Source organism: Amblyomma mixtum, chromosome 9 (assembly GCF_055824585.1).
Source record: "Amblyomma mixtum isolate Tamu chromosome 9, ASM5582458v1, whole genome shotgun sequence".
Taxonomy (NCBI): domain Eukaryota; kingdom Metazoa; phylum Arthropoda; class Arachnida; order Ixodida; family Ixodidae; genus Amblyomma; species Amblyomma mixtum.
In genome coordinates this window covers 27,326,392-27,334,066 of record NC_143020.1, presented here as the reverse complement: position 1 = coordinate 27,334,066, position 7,675 = coordinate 27,326,392, and the positions used below count along the sequence as shown (strand labels likewise).

At 52.1% G+C, this 7,675-nt stretch overlaps 1 pseudogene; it reads right to left on the bottom strand.

Annotated features, from left to right (window-relative positions):
* Nucleotides 1–303: 303 nt before the first annotated feature.
* LOC149328581 (uncharacterized) lies at nucleotides 304–7,085 on the bottom strand (annotated as a pseudogene).
* Between the last annotated feature and the right edge of the window lie 590 nt (nucleotides 7,086–7,675).

Sequence of the window (7,675 nt, the reverse complement as noted above, 5' to 3'; positions counted from 1 at the left end):
GTGAGATCCTGCGGGGGCATCAGCTGCTGCTGGGATGTTGGTACATGACTGAAGTCCATCTCCGTCGGGTCGTAGCCTCTTAGAGAATTCATCGTGGTCGTGGTAGTCCTGAATGAAGCGGGAGCACTACTGGCCAGCGTCGTTAGACCCGCGTTGCGCGAACGCTATGCCGCGCATCCACGGGCGCACCGGCGCCTCCGCGGCGATAAGGCACCCCAACCCCTTGGCCGTTAGGGTTAGCGCTCCTCACGGGTTGACGAGAAGTAGACAGGCTTTAGCGCCGAAAATGTGGCACTCACAGGCTCACTGGTGGTACCAGGCCATGTCAGGCGTTGAAGGCAACTCGTGGATGGTAAATATACGGTGATCCAATGTTCTGATCCGCCACAATCGAAGATTGTCAACGGAGCCCATGAATCGCACGTCCGCTCGTGACGAACGCTTGCAGCGCCCCCATCCATGTCGGTGAGCGTGCGGTTGAACCTTTTCCTAAGCCCGTTGGTTTATGGATGGTAACCTGTCGCGAGGTGGTGCTGCGTGTCACACGAACGAAGAACGTCTTGAAGTACTCTGGACAAAAAATAACGACCTCGGTCGGTGAGCAGAACCTTGGTCATTTCGAAAAATTTACGCCGGGTCATCCCCAAAATTTATCACGGCCAATGTGAAAAATTGATGTCCAATCATAAATGACTGTGTTGCTCAATTTTGGCGAGCTCCATATTTGGCACGGTGTATTGCGAAAATTTGACTTCGAGATTTGTGAACGGTTTCGGACTATAATAACCAAGTTAAAACCCGATAGTACGTGGTAGTCTACCAAAGGTGCACCATGGTGGCTTGTCCTTGGAACCTTGACCTTCATCTTTCGCCTTAAATGAATTTAATCGAGGTGGCACTATTCTCAAGTCATCTGACGCGACGTCAACGTATGGCGGATTTGAAAACTAGCCATGCTTTCCTCATTAGCTACGGAAGGAGTCGGAACCATCTAGCAATGCCTGTGCTTATTGCTCGACCTTTGAGTATAAGCGTACTTGAACCATGCCTAACATTCTTTTCCTATAGCATTCACTCCGCGGTGTGCTAATGCACTTGCGGTGTAGACATTTTTCTTTGAAAAAAAAATGGCTGAGGCTTAGCTAAGGTTAAGCCTAGTCAGATGCGAAGCATATTTGTGGCTAGGCTTGGTAATACATGGCTTTCCTTGGTTGAATACTTGGTCATTTTAATACAACCACTAGAAGCCTTCGTCGTGGGGGAAGACAACGGCATGGCTACAGTGGAACGCCGACTAACCCCGAGACGCGCGTTGGGTGAGCGCCTGGTTTGCCACGGAAGCCGCGTCTGCCTTCCCGGTGGAGCGAGCGTTTCGCCTACACCGAGTGTGAACGTGCGTTCGAAATGCGCGGCAATGCCGCTCGAGGACATTCCGGCGTCTGTGCGATGGCATCGTTCTCCGTCTCCCACGCGTGACGGCGACCTGTAGTGACGTCATGTGTCACGTGGTATGTCACGTGGTGTGACGTCACTGTACCACGTGGTCTGAACGGCGTGCAACCAGAGCGACGGCGCGAGGTGGACCCCGTCTTCCTCTGTCGTGACGTCATGTGTCACGTGGTATGTCACGTGGTGTGACGTCACTGTACCACGTGGTCTGCACGGCGTGCAACCACAGCGACGGCGCGAGGTGGACCCCCGTCTTCCTCTGTCATGACGTCATGTGTCACGTGGTATGTCACGTGGTGTTAGGTCACTGTACCACGTGGTATGCACGGCGTGCAACCACAGCGACGGCGCGAGGTGGACCCCCGTCTTCCTCTGTCGTGACGTCATGTGTCACGTGGTATGTCACGTGGTGTGACGTCACTGTACCACGTGGCGTGCACGGCGCGTAACCACGGCGAAGGGCTGTAGTGTACCTCTAGTAATATGCTTCGCATAAAAACATGACATTTAGGCGGCTACATTAATAGGTGGAAAGTTCGACATTGCATGTCCTTTCCTCTATCTTGAAGGTAGTGGTCCATTCTTCCGTTTCGTAGCGAAATCTCTCTTATAAAGTTTTTCTGTCGCTCGCATCGAGTGGATAAAACTGTCATAAAAACCAACGAGGAACGTTTTTGACCATAGCACAAAGGTTACTATCCAAAAAGTGCAGGGTTGCGACGGTAATGTCTGCGAATATGTTGATTTTTATAGTGAGCTGTTACAATGTCTCTTTCTTACAAATCTCTTTCCCGCTTAAAAATACTTCAGTCTAGAATCTGTGGGCATGCTTGCCATGTTCTGAAGGTTCTAAGCGCGGTGGAGATTGTTTTTTTTGCGGTACGGTATACAGCACTCGTAGAAAAAAAAATGTCTACACCTTCATCGCAGAATCTCAATATATATGCAAGTGGTGTTCAGAGTGTCTGTTTTAGGCTTCTATATGCCAAAAAGGCAGTTTTATGTGGTTTTTAGTTATTTTCATAATAATGTTTCGGGAAATAATATGTTTATAGACATTTACAGATAGAAAAGAGCAACTGCGTGCGGCACCGAGAAAACAGAAGTTCGTCGTAGTATTCGTCTATTCCCACTCGTTCCATCCCTCTCTGTCGGCGTCTTCTACCCGCTTCAGGATCCCCGGCTGCTGAAACACCGTCTCGGCGTTAGGGTGGCGGCGTATGAGCGTCGTGATAAGGTTTAAGGCGACAGACGTGGACGAGGTCGATGGTGGGGCCAGAGGACGATGGCGTGGACGCAAGGGGAACAATCTCATAGTTCACGTCGGTTTCAAGGCGCCCCACACGGTAAGGGCCACGGTAGTGAGAAAGAAGCTTCTCGGAGAGACCGACGCTGCGAGATGGCGGCCAGAGAAGGATGATTGATCCTCGGTTATATTCGACTGCCCGGTGCCGGCGGTCGTAGACGGACATCTGGGAAGCCTGAGTGGCACAGAGCCGGCTACCGGCTATTTGGCGCGCCAGCGTGGCCTGGGCGATGGCGTCCCGAGCGTAAGCAGTCGTGGGGACTGAAGAAGGCGGCATGAGTGTTTCCAAAGGCATGGTGGGATGCCTAGCAAACAAAAGGTAGAAAGGAGAATAGCCTGTTCTGTCATGAAGTGAAGAGTTATATGCAAACGTCACATAAGTCAAGACTGCGTCCCAATCTCAGTCATCTGGCGATACGTACATGGCTAACATGTCGGTGAGCGTGCGGTTGAACCTTTCCGTAAGCCCATTGGTGTGTGGGTGGTAAGCTGTCGCGAGCTGGTGCTGCATGTCACACGAACGAAGAATGTCATGAACTACTCTGGATAGAAACAAACGACCGCGTTCGTTGAGCAGTTGACGAGGGGCGCCATGGTGAAAGATGACGTTTTGTAGAAGAAAATAGACCACATCGGTAGCGCAGCTGGTAGGCAAGGCACGCGTGATGGCGTACCGAGTCGTATAATTCGTATAATCAGTTGCGACAGCCATCCACTTGTTGTCGGAGAGGGGCGTCGGAAAAGGGCCAAGAAGGTCGAGTCCAAGACGGTGAAAAGGTTCCGGAGGTATGTCGATGGGTTGTAGAAGACCGAGAGACAAAGTGGAGGGCCTTTTCCGACGTTGACACAGGTCGCAAGCGGCCACGTAACGCTTGACGGAACAATACAGACCAGGCCAAAAGAAGCGGTGCCGCACCCGAGCGTACGTGCGGGCCACGCCAAGGTGGCCGGCTGTCGGCAGATCGTGCAATTCTTCATGGACAGAAGAGCGTAGACGTTCGGGTATGACGAGCAGCAGCCGAGGACCATCGGAGCGTAGGTTGAGGCGGTACAAAATGCCATTCTGGAGCACATAGAGTTTCAGAGACGGAGATCGGTTTGCAGAACGGATGCCATAAAATATAGGTCGTAAAGATGAGTCGTGGCGCTGTTCCTTAGCAATATCGTTGAGATCTGAGATAGCTAAGAGGCATGGCAAGGTCTCACCGTCTTCGAGGCCTGGTGGCTGCAAAGGGTATCGGGATGAACAGTCAGAGGCGTGGTGATGACGCCCTGTCTTGTACACGACGGAGTATGAATATTCTTGGAGGCGCAAAGCCCAGCTACCAAGGTGACCGGTGGGATCTTTTAGTGAAGACAGCCAACACAGAGCATGGTGATCAGTGACAACAGCGAATGAACGACCGAACAGGTAGGGTCTGAATTCAGCTACTGCCCAGACAAGAGCGAAACACTGGCGCTCAGTAATGGAGTAATTATGCTCTGCGGCGGAAAGTAGGCGGCTGGCATAAGCGATGACTCGATCTTGATCCTGTTTATGTTGGGCTAACACGGCGCCGATCCCATATCCGGAGGCGTCGGTGCGAACCTCTATGGGAGACGATGGGTCTAAATGGCCTAAGGTGGGCGGAGTGGTCAGAAAATGAACGAGGGATGAAAATGAGTTCTCTTGAGCAGGGCGCCAGATAAAGGGAGTGTCGTTCTTAAGAAGATCGGTGAGAGGAGGAGCGATGCCGGCGAAATCTGATAAAACGGCGAAAATACGATCACAAGCCGATAAAGCTGCGCACATCTTTCGACGACCTTGGAAGAGGTAAGTGCTTCAGGGCTTGAATTTTGACGGTATCGGGGAGTACACCAGAAGCGTCAACAAGGTGTCCAAGAGTGGTGAGTTGTCGGCGACCGAAGTTTCATTTCGATGAGTTCAGCTGGAGTCCGGCGTTACGAAACACTGTCAGAATACTAGAGAGGCGTTCGAGGTGCGTGGCGAGAAAACCACAACATCGTCTAGGTAACAAAAGCAGGTAGACTACTTAAAGCCGGGAAGAAGGGAGTCCATTATTCGTTCACAGGTAGTCGGCGCGTTACAGAGTCCGAACGGCATGACTTTAAACTGGTATAAGCCAGCAGGGGTCACGAAGGCAGTCTTTTCGTGGTCCTTTTCGTCAACGGCGATTTGCCAGCAGCCCGATCGAAGATCAATTGAAGAGAAATATTTGGCGCCGTGGAGGCACTCTAGTGCATCATCGATCCTCGGGAGAGAATATACATCTTTTTTTGTGATGCGGTTGAGGTGCCGATAATCAACGCAGAAGCGCCAGCTGCCGTCCTTCTTTTTCACCAGGACGGCTGGTGAAGCCCAAGCGCTTGACGAGGGCTCGATGATGCCTTTTGCGAGCATTTCGTCCACCTCTTGATTAATGACGGTGCGTTCGGCGCTGGACACTCGATACGGACGTCTGTGGAGAGGAGCGGCATCACCGGTGTTTATGCGATGCGTCACCACAGAGTTACGAGCGTAAACACGGGAATCAAAGTTGAAGATGTCGCGAAAAGATGATAAGAGGCACGTAAGATCGTGAGCTTGCATCGGCGGTAGGTTTAGAAGCGATAATGTCGCTGTAGTCGTCCGTTGGTTGCTCTGTTGATGTTACCGCAGGCAACCGGCATTGATGAGTGGAAGGTAAGCAGCTGTCCACCACTCATATGACACATTCGGCAGCAGGGCACAGCATCGTTAGTGGGATGCCTTGCGAGAGCGGTTGGATGGACGAGCCAGAGCTCAGGACCGGAAGCTACGCTCGGTTTGCCGACATTGTAATGACAGTGAGTGCTAGCGCAATGCTTCTAGTGAGGGTGACGTCAAGTCCCGGAGTGGCTACGTAGTGACCATCACGGACAGGGGGTAAAGATGAGAAAGAAATGTAAGTTGCAGCTTGAGGCGGTAGGCGGACAAAGTCGACAGTACAAAGACGAGGGGTAACTGGGGACGGCGACTCAGCGGAAAGAGGAAGGTCAAGCTGAACAACACTAGTGGCGCAGTTGATGAGGGCGGAACGCTCACGGGAAGTGGAGGCCAAGGATGACTTCATGAAGGCACTTGTCCAGAACAGAGAATAGAACGGATGTATGGCGGCCGGAGGCGTGCGCGCAGGGCGTGCGCGCAGGGCTCTCACAGGAAGTCCATCGACATGAATGGTGAGCAAATTATGGTGTGCGGGAAGGGCTAAGCGAGGATTTTGGGACTGGGGCTGTACTGCAGCATCACCTCCAGGCACTGTAGGGATTAGTTTTACGCTTGCGAGCGTCCGTAGGGGCCAGGAGAGGAGCGACGGCGTTGGGGTGAACGCGGCTGTAGATGTAGGGGGTCTGGCGGCTGCCGCGGGAAATCTGGCCGTCGACTGTAACCCTGTGCTGGAGGGGGCGTGAAGTGGCTGGGCTGTTCGTCGTCGCGGTGAGAGCTTAGAGGACTGTATGTGCTACGACGGGACCAATATTTGCGACAGTGACGGAAGATGTGGCCAATGCGTTGGCTGAGGAAAGAAATGGGTGTGTCGTCGGTTGTCCGCCAGTCGTTAGGATTTCGTCGACGTGGAGGGAAGTACGAAGGTCGTCCAGTAGCAATCGCAGTGATTTCGGGTGGTGGTGAAGGCCGTGCGGGGCTGACGGGCTGGAGACCAAGGTTTGCAAGCTCTTGACGGACGACGGCTTGTACCAGAGAGATGGTAGGCAAGTGGTTGTCGCCATCACGTAGATGCAGGGCGGCAGGGGACATAGCTTCGAGTTCGCGTCGGATGATGCGGGTCACATTTTCTAGGGGCGCTGGAGTTTCTCGGTGTTGCAGGTCTTCACATGAGTAAGTAGCAGCCGTGTTGGGGAGGCTTGAGTACGGCTGGCTAATATGCCTCCTTTTGGCTTCTTCGAAGCGTCGAAATTCCTTAATAATTCTGTCGACCGTAGTGCAGTTCTTGTATACGAGCAAGTTGAAGGCATCGTCAGCGATTCCCTTCAACACATGGCCCACTTTGTCAGATTCCGGCATGTTGATGTCAACTTTGTGGCAGAGGGCCAACACATTCTGAATGTACGAAACAGGACTCCGTAGAAGTTTCAGCTCGGGAGGCAAGGTCCCTCTTAGCGGCAAGCGTTCGGCAGAGCGGCAGTCGAAACAGTTAGCGCAGTTTCTGCTTGCACACGTCCCTGCTGGTCAGATCGTCTTCGTGTGTTTCATACTACTCGTATACCAGGGCAGTGTCTTTTAGATAGAAGATGACATCTGCTAGCATAGGGGCGGATCCCAGCGGTTGTAGGTACTCACGCGTTCGTACATGTGGACCCATTCGTCGATGTCAACGTTGTCGGTGCCAGAAAATGTGCCGGGATCACGAGGGAGAGAAAGAACGAGTGAAGGCAAGGCCGGTGCTGATGTTTGCTGGGAGAGGCGTCTTGGGTCATGATTAGCAAAGGCAACTGGCGGCCGCTGCGGAGCTCCGTCTTCGGTAGGCGAAGGGGAAATCCGCACCTCCACCAAATATCTTGCGGGGAAAAAAATTACAAATATTTAGAAATAAAAAGGAACAGTTGCGAGCGGCACCGCGAACATGGCCAGAACTTCGTTGCCGTCTTCGTCTTCTGCCACTCTTCATCGCTGAGTGTGGTTGTCGTCTACCCGCTTCAATACTGACAATAAAAGGCATTCAAATATTGAATACTGCTCTCCTTTCTTTTCAGTGTGTCAAACGGCGCTGTAAAAATTATTTATTATATATCTCACAGGTGTTACATGATTTATAACGGTTCTTCTAATTTCAAGTCGGATTTCATTTGTTTAGAGGCTGACTATGGCAGACGTCCTGAATGCACCGCACGAGAGGAGCAGGCCTGAGTTAAGTACTGGATCTCATTTTTTTTTCAGTTACG